This window comes from Pinus tabuliformis, chromosome 9 (assembly GCF_031772625.1).
Source record: "Pinus tabuliformis cultivar Carrire ecotype Pingquan chromosome 9, CPIR1, whole genome shotgun sequence".
NCBI lineage: Eukaryota > Viridiplantae > Streptophyta > Pinopsida > Pinales > Pinaceae > Pinus > Pinus tabuliformis.
Genome location: NC_142307.1, coordinates 37,202,135 through 37,219,749, shown reverse-complemented (window position 1 = coordinate 37,219,749; position 17,615 = coordinate 37,202,135). Strand labels below are relative to the sequence as shown.

General features: G+C 38.0%; 1 protein-coding gene across 4 annotated transcripts in view; it reads left to right on the top strand.

Moving 5' to 3' along the window:
- LOC149147022 (DNA mismatch repair protein MutS, type 2) overlaps window positions 1-17,615 on the top strand; it is a 163,782-nt gene that overhangs the window by 41,360 nt on the left and 104,807 nt on the right. The gene's annotated exons all lie outside the window — the stretch shown is intronic.

Below are 17,615 nucleotides of genomic sequence, written 5' to 3'. Positions count from 1 at the left end.
GCACTAGACTTTATGTTGTGATTGTTAGGTGGTTCCTTAGCCCAGGGTTTGGGCACCTTACCCATAGGTACCCAAGCCATTTAAGATGTATATTGACACCCATAAGCGAAGCGTTGAGAGCCACAGGACTTGAAGCAACAACAGAGCATGATACACACCCTTGGGCACCTCTAACACCCACAATGTTCTAGCACTTTGCCCTACATTTGATGACTATTGGGATGATGCATTCGATCCTAGCATGCCCCTAGGCCAGCCTTAGCACATTGAGAGGGATTGTAGCTGATCCAGGGCCCTGATGAGGATGGTCTCACGCCTTGAGACATGGGAGGGCTAGCAACACCTTGGAAGCCCTCAACGTTGGAGCAGAGACTAAAACTATGGCCATTTGGAGACACATGAGCACCATCCTATGGTGCCCAAACTAGATTCTGGGACCACAGTGAGCCATTGACAGAGATTTGAGGGCCAACCCTCGAAGTATGAATTTTAGATGCTTATACATCAAGTTTGGCACCTAGAAGCTCCAATGCATGCCACATGGAGCTCAACACATGGATGACGCCAACTTTTTATGCCTTACGGCTCACACATGTGGGCAAACCATTTTATTTTTGGTCTAATCTAGTGGGTTGGTTTGCAATCCAATGCATCATTGTAATTTTACTTGAGATTTAATGGCTTTTAGGCTAATTAGACATGTTTCCTCCTTATATAAATAGAGGAGAGGATCATTTTGTTGCTCATCATCACTTGGACTTATGAATTTGGCCTCTTTGAATATTTCAGCCTCTTTTTCTAATGGAAAAGGTGTGGGTTAATTTGCATGGTTTTGATGAGTTGCGTTAACTCTTTTATAGGATCATGGGCACTTTCTATTAGAAAATCGGAAAGGCAGATTTTTTTTTCTTATTTTGATAATTACTTGTGATATTATTATTTTCTTAATAAATTCTTTATATTCTTCTCATAAAGCAATTATCAAAACAAAAACATGAAGATTAGGGACACCAAAAGTAGGCACTCAGCCAGGGCTAAAATTCCTATATAGGGGAAAACTTAGTCAGAAACTCTTCCTTCAGTAGATTCAAAATGAGTTACACCAAGACCTTAGACCAACAAAATTTCCTCCTCCAACAAGTCAACTTTCCAAGATGATTTAGCAGTCTCTTCTTATCTAGCAGCTTCAGCCAAGCAACAATCCAGAAATTCGACTTCCCAGCTACAAAATTTCGACCCTCGGCTATAGAATTTCGGCCCAACTTCAGCTTTGCAGTTTTTGGCCCCTCCAACAACTTCACAACTTCACACGAGAGAGAGAGAGGGAGAGAGAGAGAGAGAGAGAATTTCAACTTCTTATGCTTGAGATAGGTCTACTTCTTCGCTAGCCCTTTCTTCTTCTTTCCTTGAAATTCACACTTTTTCTGGCCCCAAAAGTTGCAGATCGAACTTGTGAGTGTGAGTTACAAATGAAGTCGAGTCTTTGCCTTTATATAGGAGTTTATGCCTCTCTGTTTTGGCCGACTTGGTGGAAGATGCCTAATTGACCTATTTTACAATAAAATAAATTTCTGCTTGACAAATAAATCCCAAGGAGGGTCTTTTACAATATGACATGGACAATGACACTTGACATACACCCTATGCGACTATAATGGAGGCTTTGATCTATGAACAATTGACCCAAGCATGAAACCCATGCTTTAATAAGTCAATTTCTTTTTCTTTCTTTTGACAAATACATTACATCATGATTCAAATACAATTCTGAAGACCGACACTAGTTACATTCTTCAACACTCCCTCTTAACTAGGGAGGTATTCATATTTACATATATATAAAGGTACAGGGAAGATCTCAAAATGAACTATGAAGAGTTCTAGCACACTCAATGCTGGGACTAGATACCTGACTAGAGTATTCTATCCGGGTGGGACTAAGAAGGACTCAAGCTTTCAACCATTCTATGTACCATCAGGCTTACTAGCTAACCATCAACCCAGGGATCTAGGTGCATATCCAAGGTCAGAGTTCCATGACTAACACCACCCTCCCTCTTGTTAATTTTGTTGACATCTAATCATCAGGATTGGGTGAATAACTGTAATTGATGTAAATAAATAATAGAAAATATGAAGAGTCACCGGGAGATGAAATGAACATTCTCTCCCTCATGTATATAATAAAGACCAACCTTAATGAATATCATGAATTGTTTTGAGGAGTTACCTCTTGGTTTGACATGGTATCACAGCCAGCACCATTTTTGGCTTCCCTCTTTGCCTTTTAACTCCCTTCTGCCATTTTTTTGCAGTCTGTCATATCTGACACCTCTGCCATGCTCCTGATGCCTGAACCCACCTTCCATACACTATCATATGCGTTTTCTATGTCCTGCCTAAACGTTGTTGGGTAAACGACTCGTCTAGTAGGGGCTAGACAGGTCTCAGTGCTCGACAGTGGAGTGGAAACCGAGACCTCGTTCTGGTGATGGTGCTGCTCGGACATGGTGTCTGATGCATGCTCAGAGGGGCGCAACGGAATGGTATCTAAATAGCGTAGCAGAATGGTATTGAATTCCAATTTTTTATGTTGTAAGGCTCAATGGTATAGTGTTTGAATAGTGTATGCAGTCCTTCTGGTTTTAAATCCACTACATAACAGTTGATTGTGTAATATCACTTGTTTTGTAATACATCACCTCCATATGCAACAGTCGCCACCGATCCAAACCTACGTTGGCCGTTGTCTGAAACAACCATATGTAATACCACCTCCATATGCAACAGTCGCCACTGTACAAAACCTCCAATCCACGCTAACCTGTATAAAAAAAAATATTGCACCTCAAAGTTGGCTCTTAACAATACCGCGCTCCCCATACATGTGCTGCCATAATCCACCATACAATACCGCGCTCATGGTGACCACTGTGGGATACAATACCGCTCCTGGTGACAACTGTGGGATACAATACCGTTGTCTCATGTGATTTTAATAGCGAACAGTCCCGCCATACATTGACCTCTGTGTGTTTTAATACACCTCTCCCACTCTTGTTTTAATACACTGCTGTGTTTTTTTTTAATGCATCACTTTTTAATACATGCGCTGGCCTCCATATCACCCCTCCTCCATATACACCTCCCCCATATGTTGAATACTCCCTCCACCACATAACCCCTCCCCCAGTTAATAACTCTAATATATTATCCCTAATTTTTTTTTTCAAAGTTAAACAAAGTTTGCCACCAGAAGTACAATTTTTTTACAGTATATTGCCAGAAGTTTTTTTTTTTTTTTTTACAGTACACACATTTTAGAATGCATTCAATCATATCTATTGTGCGAGTAGTTCTCACTGGTAAGGAGAACTATCTTGAGTGGTCCCGGAAGATAAAACACACCCTCATTCTCAATGAGTTGTGGAAAGGAGTGTGTGTTGGAGACAGAGACAAAGAGCCAAAACAGCCTACCTCAGATAAGGAGTTCGCCATTTGGGAAAATAAGAACAACAAAGCCTATGCATTAATTGCAGCATCTGTAAGTGAAGAGGTGAGTCGACATATTTCGCCATTTTCAAATGCTTTCGAAGCCTTACAAAAGCTGAAAGAACTCTATGACTCACACTCTGCACTTGAAGTTGTTCAACTCATGATTAAACTCTTCACTCTTGAATTACAAAATAATGATCCTCTTGCTCTTGCATCCGAAGTAAAATCTATAATGCATGATATCAAAGCCACTAAGGTTGAATTGGATATTCTTCTTATCACTTTTCTCAAGGCACGTTATCTTACTTACTCCAATTATCTTGAGTCACTGCAAGCAAATGACCTTTGACTCTCTTGTGAAAAAATTTGCTGAAAGAGAGAAAGCTTTTGGAAAGAAGACAACCCCTAAATCTTCTGAAGAGGCTGTGTGCCTTGCTCATAAAGAAAAGAATCTTTCCCAAGATTCTTCCAGAGGAAGAGGTGGTCGAAGAGGAAGAGGAAGATATTTTAGAGGCAGGGGGGCAGACACTCTCAAGGAGAAAATGCAGATTTCAGAAAAGCATCTGACCACTCACTTGTCATGAGGGGGATAGAAGAAGAAAGGGTTCTCAAGCTGCAGGGTACCTCTGCTCGTGCACAACATTTCTCATACAATTCTCATTATGAAGAAGGTACACTTCCATCAAGTTTATTATGGCATGCTAGATTTGGACATTTGAACTATGACAACCTGTTATGAAACCAACTCAAGAAAAGATAGAAAAGATAGATCAACGCCTTAGAATTCAGCCTCTTCGAGGGGGCAACCTCCTTTACATTACATAAATGAACAATTCTTGGATGATTCAAATGACAAGACCTCCTTTCTATATATAGGAGTCTAAGGAGTCACGATATAATCCAGCCGACCTAACAAAAATAATATAAAGCCACAAAAATAACAATAGAGGGATTCTATGGGGCACGGAATTAACATATGGGGGTAATAGGGGCACAACAATATAAATAAGGGGTATAACTACAATAGTAATGGGGTAATCACTAGTATTATAGGGACCCAACATGCCCCTTTCCTTCAAAAAAGTGTTGTCCTCAACGCTTGAGTAGTTGTGGATACTTCTGCATAAAATTCTCATCCTCCCATGTGGAATCTTCAGCAGATAAGTTCTTCCACTTGATAAGATACTCTGAAATTGATCGATTTCGTAGCTATCGAGTTCTTGTTTCTGTGACTGCTTCCGGTTCCAATATAATTTTTCCTTCCTTGTCAAGTTCTGGCAATATTGTTTGAACTGGGAGCTTGTCTCCTATAACCTTCTTTAAACATGAAACATGGAAAACTGGGTGCAATCGAGAAGCTGCAGGAAGCTCCAATTTGTATGCCATAGTACCAATCTTTTGCAACACCTTGTACGGACCATAATACTTTGGTGATAATTTATTATCCTTCTTAGCTTGCTTTAGGGACATTTGCTTATATGGTTGTAGCCGTAGGAATACCCAATCACCTACATCAAAACTTCTTTCACTGCGATGTTGATCTGCCTTTTGTTTCATTCTATTTTGTGCCAACACGAGGTTATCCTTTAAGAGTTGGAGGACTTGTTGTTGATGTTCGATGTGATGTTCCATTGCCTGAACCTTAGAATTTTCTCTTAAATATGATGTGATGGATGGTGGTTGATACCCATAAAGTGCCATAAATGGGGTCATTTTTGTTGCTGTATGGAAGGAAGTGTTATACCACCATTCAGCCAGAGGCAACCATTTGACCCATTGTGTCTGTTTATCAGATACAAAGCAACGAAGATATCCTTCCAAACATTTGTTTACTATCTCAGTTTTCCCATCAGATTGAGGATGATAAGATGAGCTATGAGCTAACTGAGTACCAAGACAAGAAAATAATTCTGTCCAAAAATTTCCAGTGAAAATGGGATCTCTGTCACTTACAATAATCTTTGGGTTTCCATGTAGCTTTTGAATTGTTTCCATAAATGCAGTAGAAACTGTACTGGCTTTAAATGGATGTGATAATGCACAAAAGTGTGCATACTTGGTAAGTCTGTCAACTACCACCATGATGACACTTTTTCCCTCAGACTTGGGTAAACCTGTGATAAAATCCATTGAAACCTCCTCCCAACGTTGGCTTGGAATGGATAAAGGTTGTAATAGACCCGGTGTCTTAATTGTTTCAACTTTATTTTGTTGGCAAACCAAACATTCCGCCACAAACTTTTGAATATCTGATTTAAGGCCATCCCAAAAAAATTCCTTCTTAACCCTGTGGTAAGTTTTTAAAAATCCTGAGTGCCCTCCTAAAGGAGAAGTGTGCAATTCCATAAGAATCTTTTGTTTTAGCTGGGAATTCTTACAGAGGTATAAGCGATCTTTGTACCATAACGAATCATTTTGCCAGCTAAATGTATCAGACGTACTGGAATCTTGTTGTAGCTTTCGAATAAGTGCCCACACTTCTTCGTCATTCTTCCATTCCTCCCTTGCTTCATTTATCCAATCTGGTTGGATAATAGAAATGGCGCACAACAATGCTTCCACATCCTCATCCTTTCTTGAGAGTGCATCTGCCACCACATTTTGCTTCCCTTTTTTGTAGATGATTTCAAAGTCATAACCCAACATCTTTGTGACCCACTTTTGTTGCTCTTCAGAGGATAATCTTTGTTCTAAAAAGTATTTAAGGCTATCATGATCCATTTTTACCTTGAAGTGTCTTCCCATTAGGTAGGGTCGCCATTTCTTAAGTGCATGGAGTATTGCCAACATTTCCTTCTCATAAATAGCTTTGCTTAAAAACTTTCCCTTGATTGGACGACTTTCAAAAGCAATGGGTCTTTCATCTTGCATTAGAACAGCACCAATTCCATTTCCTGAAGCATCACATTCCACAATAAAGGTTTTTGTGAAGTCCGGTGTAGCTAAGACCGGTGCTTGGCACATTGCCTCTTTAAGATGTTCAAAGGCCTTTGTTGCTTCCGGAGTCCATGAAAATGCATCTTTCTTCAATAATGTTGTTAGAGGTGCTGCTATTCTCCCATAATTCTTAACAAACTTGCGATAATACCCTGTCAACCCAAGAAATCCTCGCAGATGCTTTATGGATGTGGGGATTTTCCATTCCTTAATGGCTTTAATTTTGCTAGGGTCTACCTTAACTCCTTCATGAGATACAATATGACCCAAATATTCCACCTCCTGGACTCCAAAGAAACATTTGGATCTTTTTGCATATAATTGTTTCTCCTCCAATAGTTGTAGCACCCTGTCAACATGTTCAACATGATCCTTCCAAGACTTGCTGTAGATTAGTATATCATCAAAAAATACTAACAAATTTTTTCTAAGGAATGGTTTGAAAATTGAATTCATCAAACCTTGAAATGTTGAAGGTGCATTGGTAAGGCCAAAAGGCATGACCAAAAATTCATAATGACCCTCATGAGTTCTAAATGCCGTTTTCGGAATGTCTTCAATCTTCATTCTGATTTGATGATATCCCGAACGAAGATCCAACTTGGTGAAGTAAATTGATCCATGCAATTCATCCAGTAATTCATCAATGACAGGAATGGGGAACTTATCTTTAATAGTGAGCTTGTTGAGCTCCCTATAATCCGGACACATGCGCCATGATCCATCCTTCTTGTGCACCAATACTACTGGAGCAGAGAAAGAACTTTGACTTGGTTGAATTATACCAGCCTCTAGCATTTCTGCAACCATACATTCAATTTCACTTTTTTGGACATTGGGATATCTGTACGGCCTGATGTTTGGAGGAACACTTCCTGGAATCAGATGAATAGCATGATCATGATCACGCATAGGTGGGAGACCTTTGGGAGTCTCAAATACCTTGGAATGATTGTCCAGGACCTTTTGGAGATCTGGAGAAATAGATGATTCCGATGTGGAAACATCTAGCGAACATAATTGTGCAATTACACCTCTTTGCTCCTTTTTTAGAAGCTTTGTCATACCATTAGAGCTGATTATCTTTCCTGGTTTCCCTGCAATACCCCTTAATTCAACTTCCTTTCCTTCCGTAGAAAATTCAATGAAAAGTTCTTGAAAATTAAAAGCTATTGTACCCAAGGATTGTAGCCATTGGACTCCTAGTACAACATCAACACCTCCCATTGGAATGGAAAGCATTGGGCTAGTCAATACATATTCTCCCATGGATAGCTTGATATTATGGCACCTTCCAGAGCAATTTATTGTTCCTCCATTTGCAATCATCACTTGACACTCTGGTGCTGGATATAGGAAGCAATTCAATTCTTTTGCTATCCTACAATGAATAAAATTGTGGGTGCTTCCTGAATCAATCAACACTATTACCTTTTTCTTCTTGATTTGTCCTTCTATCTTGATGGTTTGAGGAGTGGTAATTCCCGCCAATGCATTACAAGATATGGTCGGATTTATTTGTTCTTCATCTAGGCTTTGTTCCTGGAGTATATCTTCTTCTTTTGACCTTTCTTGCTCCTTTTCTTCTTCCTCTTCACAATCTATGTAGAATAATTTCTTCTCAGCACACTTATGACCTTTAGTGTATTTGCTATCACAACTGTAACAAAGCCCTTTTGCTCTTTTTTCTTCCAATTGTTGTGGTGTCAACTGTATAGGTTGTGGAAGACTAGGGGCAACAACACTTCCATCTTTATAGTTGTGACTTGTGAGTGGTATGCTTCCTGGTTGCCATAATTTTGCTTTCCATTTTTCTTGCTAACCTGAATGCCTTCTCTAATGAATCAGGTTCCCAAAGGCGAACATCATGTTGGATATTATCCTTTAAAGACCCTATGAACACATCAACCCTATGCTCCTCTGGAATATCTTTTACCCTTATGTTCAATTTTTGGAACTCCTCAATGTGCTCCATTACTGAACCTTTTTGTTTGAGACTTATCAATTGGTTAAAAAAAAGTGTTGCTTTTTGTATCCTCATAATGTGCTATCAATTCTTCCGTAAAAATTGCCGAAGTGATAAATTGTTTACGAGAGCAAAGCCATTGATACCATACAAACTGATTTGGTTCCAAATATACAGTTGCCATACGTACCTTTTGTGTGTTTTGCACATTATTGAGATCGAAGAATTGCTCCATCTGTAATATCTATGTGGTAGGATCCTTGCCATCAAACTTCCTCATATCGATTTTTGGAATATGGTGAGTCTTCGATCCAACATTAGCATCTATGGAATCATGATTAACATTTCTTTTATTCTCATCATGAGTTTCCTTTAGTACCCTTTCATCCTTAGTGCCCATTTCTTGTAGCAACTTATTCATATTTATCTTCAATTCGTCCATGTCTGTCTTCAAATCTGCCATGTCTCTCTTCAAATCTGTGTTCAAATCATCCATCTTAGCTTCCATGCCCTTTATCTTAGATTCCACGCCATTTATCTTAGCTTCTGTTAGCTTTTGTGATCGTGACATTTGTTGCATTTGTTCTTGTAATTTTGATATATCATGTAGCATTTCTTCCTCTTCTTCCTAGAGCTTTCAGGTTCCTTACTAGGTGTTTGCATTTTCTTTCCTCGGGGCATCAGTTACCGATAATAATGCTTTACTATGCCCTTTGAATTCCTTCAAACCAAGCTTATGCAAAAATTTAAAAAAAAAAACTACACACCTTTTTTCACTTTGTAGAAGCCTGATATTGAATCTGATGTATCTCTGTAATTTCGGATCATTCAGTTCTGAAATTTTGACCTATAGTAGCCTTCTGAGTCCTCTTTCCAATGCCACAAGTCTGACCCAAATTGGTTTCTCCAAGGAAGACTTATGCGAAATCTCCCATAGTGACTTGCTTATAGACTAGTTCAGTAGAGCAAACTTGTACGACGTGCCACGAGTCATTGTTTCGACCTATGGATCTGAAAAATGCATACAAGAAACTACAGTCCGTCCTCTTTCTGTACCTTCTTACGAAATTTCAATCCGATCCTCAGAGAGAAAGTTATGACTATTTTCCTCAGGTCACCTATTTTGAATGTAATTCAGGAGTCTGCAAAAAGACCAACTTCCTCAGATCATATCTCCGAAAATATCACGCGAAAAGCTCTGAAATTCGGACCCAAGGTTCAGCGCGATTTCTTCTCAAATGGGTTTTTTTTGCGACTTCTGAAACGTCACAGAAAAAAGTTATAGCGAAAATGCCACGATGACCTGTTTGGAGCAGCGAAACCCTAGAATCCAAAGCTCTGATACCAAATGTTATGAAACCAGCTCAAGAAAAGATAGAAAAGATAGATCAACGCCTTAGAATTCAGCCTCTTCGAGGGGGCAACCTCCTTTACATTACATAAATGAACAATTCTTGGATGATTCAAATGACAAAACCTCCTTTCTATATATAGGAGTCTAAGGAGTCACAATATAATCCAGCCGACCTAACAATAATAATATAAAGCCACAAAAATAACAATAGAGGGATTCTATGGGGCACAATATTAACAATATGGGGGTAATAGGGGCACAACAATATAAATAAGGGGTATAACTACAATAGTAATGGGGTAATCACTAGTATTATAGGGACCCAACACAACCTCCGCTTGTTGAAGAAAAATGGTGTTACTGGTTTGCCTACAATTCCTAGGAAACTTAAGCAATGTGATGCTTGCATTCTAGGAAAGCATAGCAAACAGTCTTTTCATGATTCACATTCAAGAGCACATATAAAACTTGAACTCATTCATTCAGATTTATGTGGTCCAATGCCTGTTCCTTCTGCAAATGGAAATAAATATATGATGACATTTATTGATGACTACACCAGAATGTGTTGGGTTTATTTATTGAAGAACAAATCTGATGCTTTTCAAACATTCAAGAACTTTCATACATGGATTGAAAATGATGCACAATCTCATATTGGCTCTATTTGCACTGATAATGGACAAGAATACACTTCAAATGAATTTGAAAACTATCTTCGCCAACATGGGATCAAACATCAAACAACTATGTCTTATGATCTCCAACAGAACAGTGTAGCTGAAAGAATGAATAGGACAATCTTAAATATGGTGCGCTCCATGATGTTTTTCAAAAATGTAAAATTGATGTTTTGGGCTGATGCAGTTCTATGTGCTGTATATATAAAGAATAGATGTCCATCTAATACTATCAGAAACAAGACTCCCTATGAAATGTGGTATGGGCACATTCCTTCGGTAAAGCATCTCAGGTTCTTTGGTTCCACCTGTTATGCCTTGATACCAAAGGTACATAGAAACAAACTTGGTGCAAGAAGTCGTAAGTATATCTTCCTGGGGTTTTCAAACACCTCCAAAGCATACCGTCTCTATGATGAAGTCAATAAAAAGTTTGTTGTATCTAGAGATGTAGTCTTTCTTGAAACATCCAAAACTGACAATGTTGTTGAGAGTCAACTTGATCGCTTGGATAGATTCGCAAATGCAAAATCATTTCAAGAATTTGATAATCAGATTCCACATCTTGAAGGGGGGATTCCTATACTAGATCAACCTGTGGAATCTTCTTCTGAAGCACTCTCTCCCCCGCATGAAACTCCAACAATGGATGATACTTTAAGTGATGTGATTGATAGAATTGGGAGACTCAATCTTAACTTAGTCCCAACTAAATCAACGGAGCAGCCTGAACCATCTGAGAAAGGTCCTCCAAAGTGGTTGACAAAGACACGTGAACCTGTTCATCCTGATGATGTTGGAAGACAGGAACTAGAAATTCAAACCGACAAAATGGAAGTGATGTAGATGACTCTGATTCACTTGTTGATATGGATGTTTCTTATGATTGTGAATTGAATTTGTCTACAGATTTGAAACCAACTTTCTTCAAAGAAGTTGCTTATCATGATGAATGGAAAGAAGCGATGCAAAAGGAGTATGATGCCCTGATAAAGAATGGCACTTGGAAGCTGGTTGATCCTCCATTAGGAACTAAACCAATTGGCCGCAAGTGGGTCTACAAGAACAAGTATAAAGCTGATGGCTCACTTGACAAGCACAAAGCCAGGCTTGTGGCAAAAGGTTTTGCACAAAAGGAAGGGGTCGATTATGAGGAGACTTTTGCCCCCACAACAAAATGGGCTACCATCCGGACACTCTTTGCCCTAACAGCTCAGAACGGTTGGAAAGTCCATCAAATGGATGTAAAAACTGCTTTCTTGAATGGAGATCTAAAAGAGAATGTTTTTATGTCCCAGCTTGAAGGATTTGCTGTGAAAGGACATGAACATAAAGTATGCAAACTTATGAAATCCTTGTATGGCCTCAAACAAGCACCGCGAACCTGGTATGAAAAACTAACTGAGCATCTTCTGAAACTCAATTTCAAACATAATGATCTTGATGATGCAACTTTATTTGTCAAGAAGTTGGCAAAATAGTTGTATATCTTGTGGTATATGTAGATGATATTTTGATGACAGAGTACAATGAAAGCTACATTGCATCCATAAGGAAGGAATTGAGGAAAGATTTTGAAATGACTGATTTGGGCTATGTTCATTACTATCTTGGTATTGAAGTAACTCAACAATCGAAGTCCATATTCCTTTCTCAAAATAAGTACATTGGAGATCTGTTGAACAGGTTTGGCATGACAGAATGCAATCCTCTTACTACTCCAATGGAACAAAACTTAAAGCTCACATCCATTGAAGGAAAAGTATTTGAGGATGCAACAAAGTATAGATAGCTTGTGGGAAGTCTCAACTACCTAACTACTACCAGATCAGACATTTCGTTTGTTGTTGGAATCCTCTCCAGGTTTATGCAAAAGCCTTGTGAGGGACATTGGTTTGCTGCAAAAAGAGTTCTAAGGTACTTGAAGGGAACTCAAGACTTTGGAATCAAGTATACACAGGTGGACAACAAGCACAAGCTGATGGCTCACTTGACAAGCATAAAGCCAGGCTTGTGGCAAAAGGTTTTGCACAGAAGGAAGGGGTCGATTCACCGGGAGATGAAATGAACAGTCTCTCCCTCATGTGTATAATAAAGACCAACCTGAATGAATATCATAAATTGTTTTGAGGAGTTACCTCCTGGTCTGACAAATTTGGCAGCTTAGTGACAAATTCCAACAATGGGATGAGATTCCTCTTTTTGAGAGGACCAATTTTGACTATTGAAGCGCTCAATTTGGACAAGGGAAAATGCATTTTTGAATTATAATCCGACATGTACATATTTGATTAGGTTGGCCCTAAAACAAATTGGACACCCTTGGACGACTATAAATACAAGTGACCTCAACCTCATTTGGACATCATCATGAGACATTCTTCTATTCTCTTTCTTGGTTTTGGCTCGCACAGGTTTGAGGCACGTCCACAGAGAATTGGTTCGCACGAAGAAGAAATTACAAGGTCCGAAGCTCGTGCATGTTTCTAGGGTTTTGGGCTACAGTCGCTGGCTTACCAAAGGAGAATTTCGAAAGTAGTTGCTGGCTTGCCGGCTCAAGGGAGCGACTGGAAGTTGTCAACCGCTCGCACACCTCTTCCTCCCTATGATTGGAACCCAAACTTGCTTTTGTCAGTTGACTGAAGTTTTCGCTCGTTGACCACAGTGTTCGACAGTTAACCGCAAACAATGACAATTCATCACAGGCTTTTGAATTAGGATTTTGAGTATGAGCATTGTTGGGTTCATTTCATGGCTATTGTTTAGTTGATTTCACTGGATAGGTTTATGATTGAAGATATGGATCATTGTACTCCCTTTTGTTGAATCATTCAATGACAATCTAATAAGAAGAAGAATTTGAGAGGGTTTTCCCCATAGTGGGTTTTGCTCTGGTTATCGACCAATGTGTGAATGCTTTTCTTCTATTGTTCCTTTATGCTCCGCTGCATGGATGATGATATTATTCTTTCTATATAGTTGCATATGCTGCTAAATAATGATGTAAATCTGAATAACGTTATGAGGCTATGGGGTGAATTTAATATGGAAATAATGAAATGCAATTATCAAAGAAAAGAACAATATAGCACTAAGAAAAATTAACACCTCTTCGGGATCTCGACATCAACACATAGGCCGATCAGATGTTCTTCCAAGCATCCACCATTAGATGCTTCAACTCTCTCTATCAAACTAGATATATCCATTTGTCCAAGCATGCTTCTAGAGTGTTCAACCTTTTTATGGAGAGATTTACCTGTACAAACACAAAACCCAATCAATAAATAACTTTCAAATATACATACAAGTAAATACAAACCTTTGGGTTCCTCAATCGTTTTGATTCTACTTTCATCATCATGTTATATACAATTTGTCTGAAGCTTTCTTTTTCTTTTATTTTTTTAGCAACACCAAATACATCTTTAGATCTTTCTCAAGTCTTTTGTTTGCAACTTCATGAACATTTATCGATAGTACTTTTGCTTACTTCAAAGTATTCACTGTCATAATATGCCCTCCCTCTTAACTGGGAAGATATACCCTTTTTTCTATCTAGGCTCCCTCTTAACTTAGGGAGATCAATCACTTCCTTCTTTTATAACATTGGAGAAACTTTCATGGTTCCAACCCTTCTTATGGTATCAAGGTCATTTTGATACATTACTTCCTTCATCATGCTTATATGAACATCTTCATCATTTTGAAGATTATGTACCTGCAAAACTTTAACAACAAATACAACCAAATTCAAACATACAAAAGCATGAAGTTAACTATATCAGAATCACGTTACTATAATGGAAGCATCAAATCATTCATGCTTTAGACATCAAATATCTAGACCTGGTTAGGTTCATAATCAACAAGAAACACATCCTTTTATATACGAGACTTCAACTTCTTTCTAGGGTTTTGTTGTGAACCGTAGACTTCATCTTCAAGATACAAAGGCCTTAGATCAATAATTCAATCAAATAGCAATTCTACTATACATCTAAGGTTTCAACAATTTTAGACTCTACTAGGGTTTGTTGCAAACCCTAGATTTTATCATCAAAACTAAATCATATTGGAAAACAATATCTAGAATATCAATCTTCTACTAGGGCTTTGTTACAAATCTTAGAATTCACAAACTATGACCATCAACAATTAGGTTAGCATACTTGCATATACGTATATGGGATTTCATGCATTTCACATCAATATCTATTGGGTAAACCCAAGACACAAACATTAATACATCAAAGTTAGATACACAACAATTTTTCTCTAGGCTAGGGTTTCGATCAGATGAATATACAGCTAGGGTTTCATTCCTAGAATCTTACTTACAAGGGTTTTGTTCACAAACCCTAATTCACCAAACCCTAAAGATCTAGGGTTTTAATACATAATTTAGACATTAACAACAAACCCTAAGGAACTAGGGTTTCAACATTATACCCTTAGCATCAAGCGGCTAGAGTTTTATAGTGAACCCTAAAGGTTAGGGTTTCACAAGAATGATCAAATAAGATCATGAGGGTAGATTTTAATGATTAATCACCCTAACAAGAATCTTTAAAAACCCCAGACATAACGATGTCAGTAATGTAAAGTAAATTTCAAAAGAGAATGGACATACCTTTTCTATGAAGAGAACCTTGTAACAAAACTTGTAGTTTGGGACATACCTTGAATTGTTCTTTAAAAAACCTTGTAACACATCAATTCTTGAAGGGCTTCCTTTATAGCAGAACTTCTACCATGCTTCTATCCTTTGAGGTCTCCGCCATAACCATTGAGCATTCAACAAGCTTTCCTAACCAAGGAAAATATAAAGAGAAAGGTTATTAACATAAAATACAAACAAGTCGATATGAGGACGAAACTAAACATGAAAATATGAAACAAAAAATACGATACTTATCTTTGGTAAAATGGTGGAGGCTCCCTCTTAACCCAATCCTTTTGAGGGATACCTAAACTTATCAAAATAATTCAAAAATGTTCTAACAAGACATGTTAGACCTACAAACTCTAGAAATCAAAACATAAAGGAAAATAATATAAAAATTAAGATAGAAGGATATGCAAGGGATAATATCCCTAAGAGTCTCTAGCAAATAAGTCTTTGACTTCAGATTCTTTTGCCTTGTTCTTCTTTAGTGGACCTTCATCAGCAACATTCGCATGTTCTCTTTCTCTCTTCCTATTCCTTGGATTCTCAGGACATTGACTTTTATAATGACCCATTTTATTACAATTGTAGCATTCAATCTTTGATAGACCGACTTTCTTCTTTGGCCCTTTGAACTTCTTGAAGGTTCCCTTTTTCTTGTGATGAGTAGAATAGGCATTCGAGATATTTTCTTGTTCATCTTCCTTCTTGTTGTTTACTAACGATATTCAAGCTTCTTCGTGACTGCATGCATTCCACATTTTCTCAAATGTTGGTGTAGCCTTCTAACTATTGATTCTTGATGCAAAAGCACTCCAAGTTTTCGTAGTCCTAGAAGAGCAGTAATTACGAGCTCTTTTCTGGTACAACTTCATCTATTGCTTGGAGTTCATCTCTGATTCTAGATATCCTTATAAAATATGATGAAACAGTATCATCATTCATCATCTTAACAATTCTTAGTTCATTTTTGAGGCTTGCTATTTGACCAATTTTCTTGATTGTGAATAATTTGGAGAGAGCCTCATACATTTCTTGAGCGAAATCTATGTTGGAAATGTATGGAATTAAGTTGTCCTTTACTCCATCCACTATTAGGTTCATGGCTACAATTTTAGATTCTCTAAACTTCTCTTTCTTTGCTTCATTTGTTGGTTTCTTGATTTTCCCTTGAACAAGATTCAATACTTTGTGCTTTTCGAGGATAAGATCTATCCTCTTTTTCCATGCCCTGTAGTTGGAGGCTCCTTCTAGTTTGTTTTCTGTCTTCATTGAGTTTTTCATATTGATGTCTGCTACTCCTTGTGACCTAACCTTGAAACTCCTTATTCTCCTTACAGTAGATCTTCAAGTTGCCTTTTTCTTCCTTCTTTCACCTTAGCTCTGATACCATGTTAGAAAATCGGAAAGACAAAAAGATTATCTTATGTTGATAATTACTTGTGATATTATTATGTTCTTATTAACTCCTTTATATTCTTTCTTTATCTTCTTCTCATAAAACAATTATCAAAGCAAAAACATGAAGATTCAGGGACACCAGAAGTAGGCACTCAGCCAGGGCTAAAGCCCCTATATAGGGGAAAAACCAGTGATAAACTCTTTCTTCAGTGGATTAAAAATGAGTTAGACCAAGATCTTAGACCGACATATTTTCCTCCTCCACAAGTCAGCCTTCCAAGATGATTTAGTAGTCTCTTCTTATCCAACAGCTTCAGCCCAACAACAATCCAGAAATTTGACTTCCCAGCTACAAAATTTTGACCCCCAGCGATAGAATTTCAGCCCAGCTTCAACTCTGCAGTTTTCGGCCCCTCCAACAGCTTCACAACTTCACATGTGAGAGAGAGAGAGAGAGAGAGAGAATTTCAACTTCTTATGCTTGAGAGAGAATTCCTTCTTCTTCGCTAGCCCTTTCCTCTTCTTTCCTTGAATTTCACAATTTTTCTGGCCCTTGAAGTTGCAAATCAAACTTGTGGCTGAGTTACAAATGAAGTCGAGTTGCTACCTTTATATACTAGTTTCTATCCCTTTGTTTAGGCCGACTTTTCTAGTTTGAGGCCGACTTGGTGGAGGAGGCCTAATTGACCTATTTTACAATAAAATAAATTTCTTCTTTGACAAATAAATCCCAAGAAGGGTTTTTTTACAAAATGACATGGACAAGGACACTTCACATAAGCCCTAGAAACCTACAATGGAGGCTTTGACCTATAAACAATTGACCCAAGCATGAAACCCATACTTTAATAAGTCAATTTCTTTAAAAATATATTTTTTTCTTTCTTTTGACAAATACATTACATCATGATTCAAATACAATTATGAAGACCGACACTAGTTACATTCTTCAACACTTTCTTCCTTGGCCTTCCCTTTGGAATCATGAGACTTTGATGGCCCTATACCAAAACCAGGAATTTCTAACTTTCATGATTCATTTCTAGCCTTTTCCATGTCACAGGCTTCAATTTGAGCTGCATTTAGATTTCCAGGCTTCTTCCTTCTCAACTC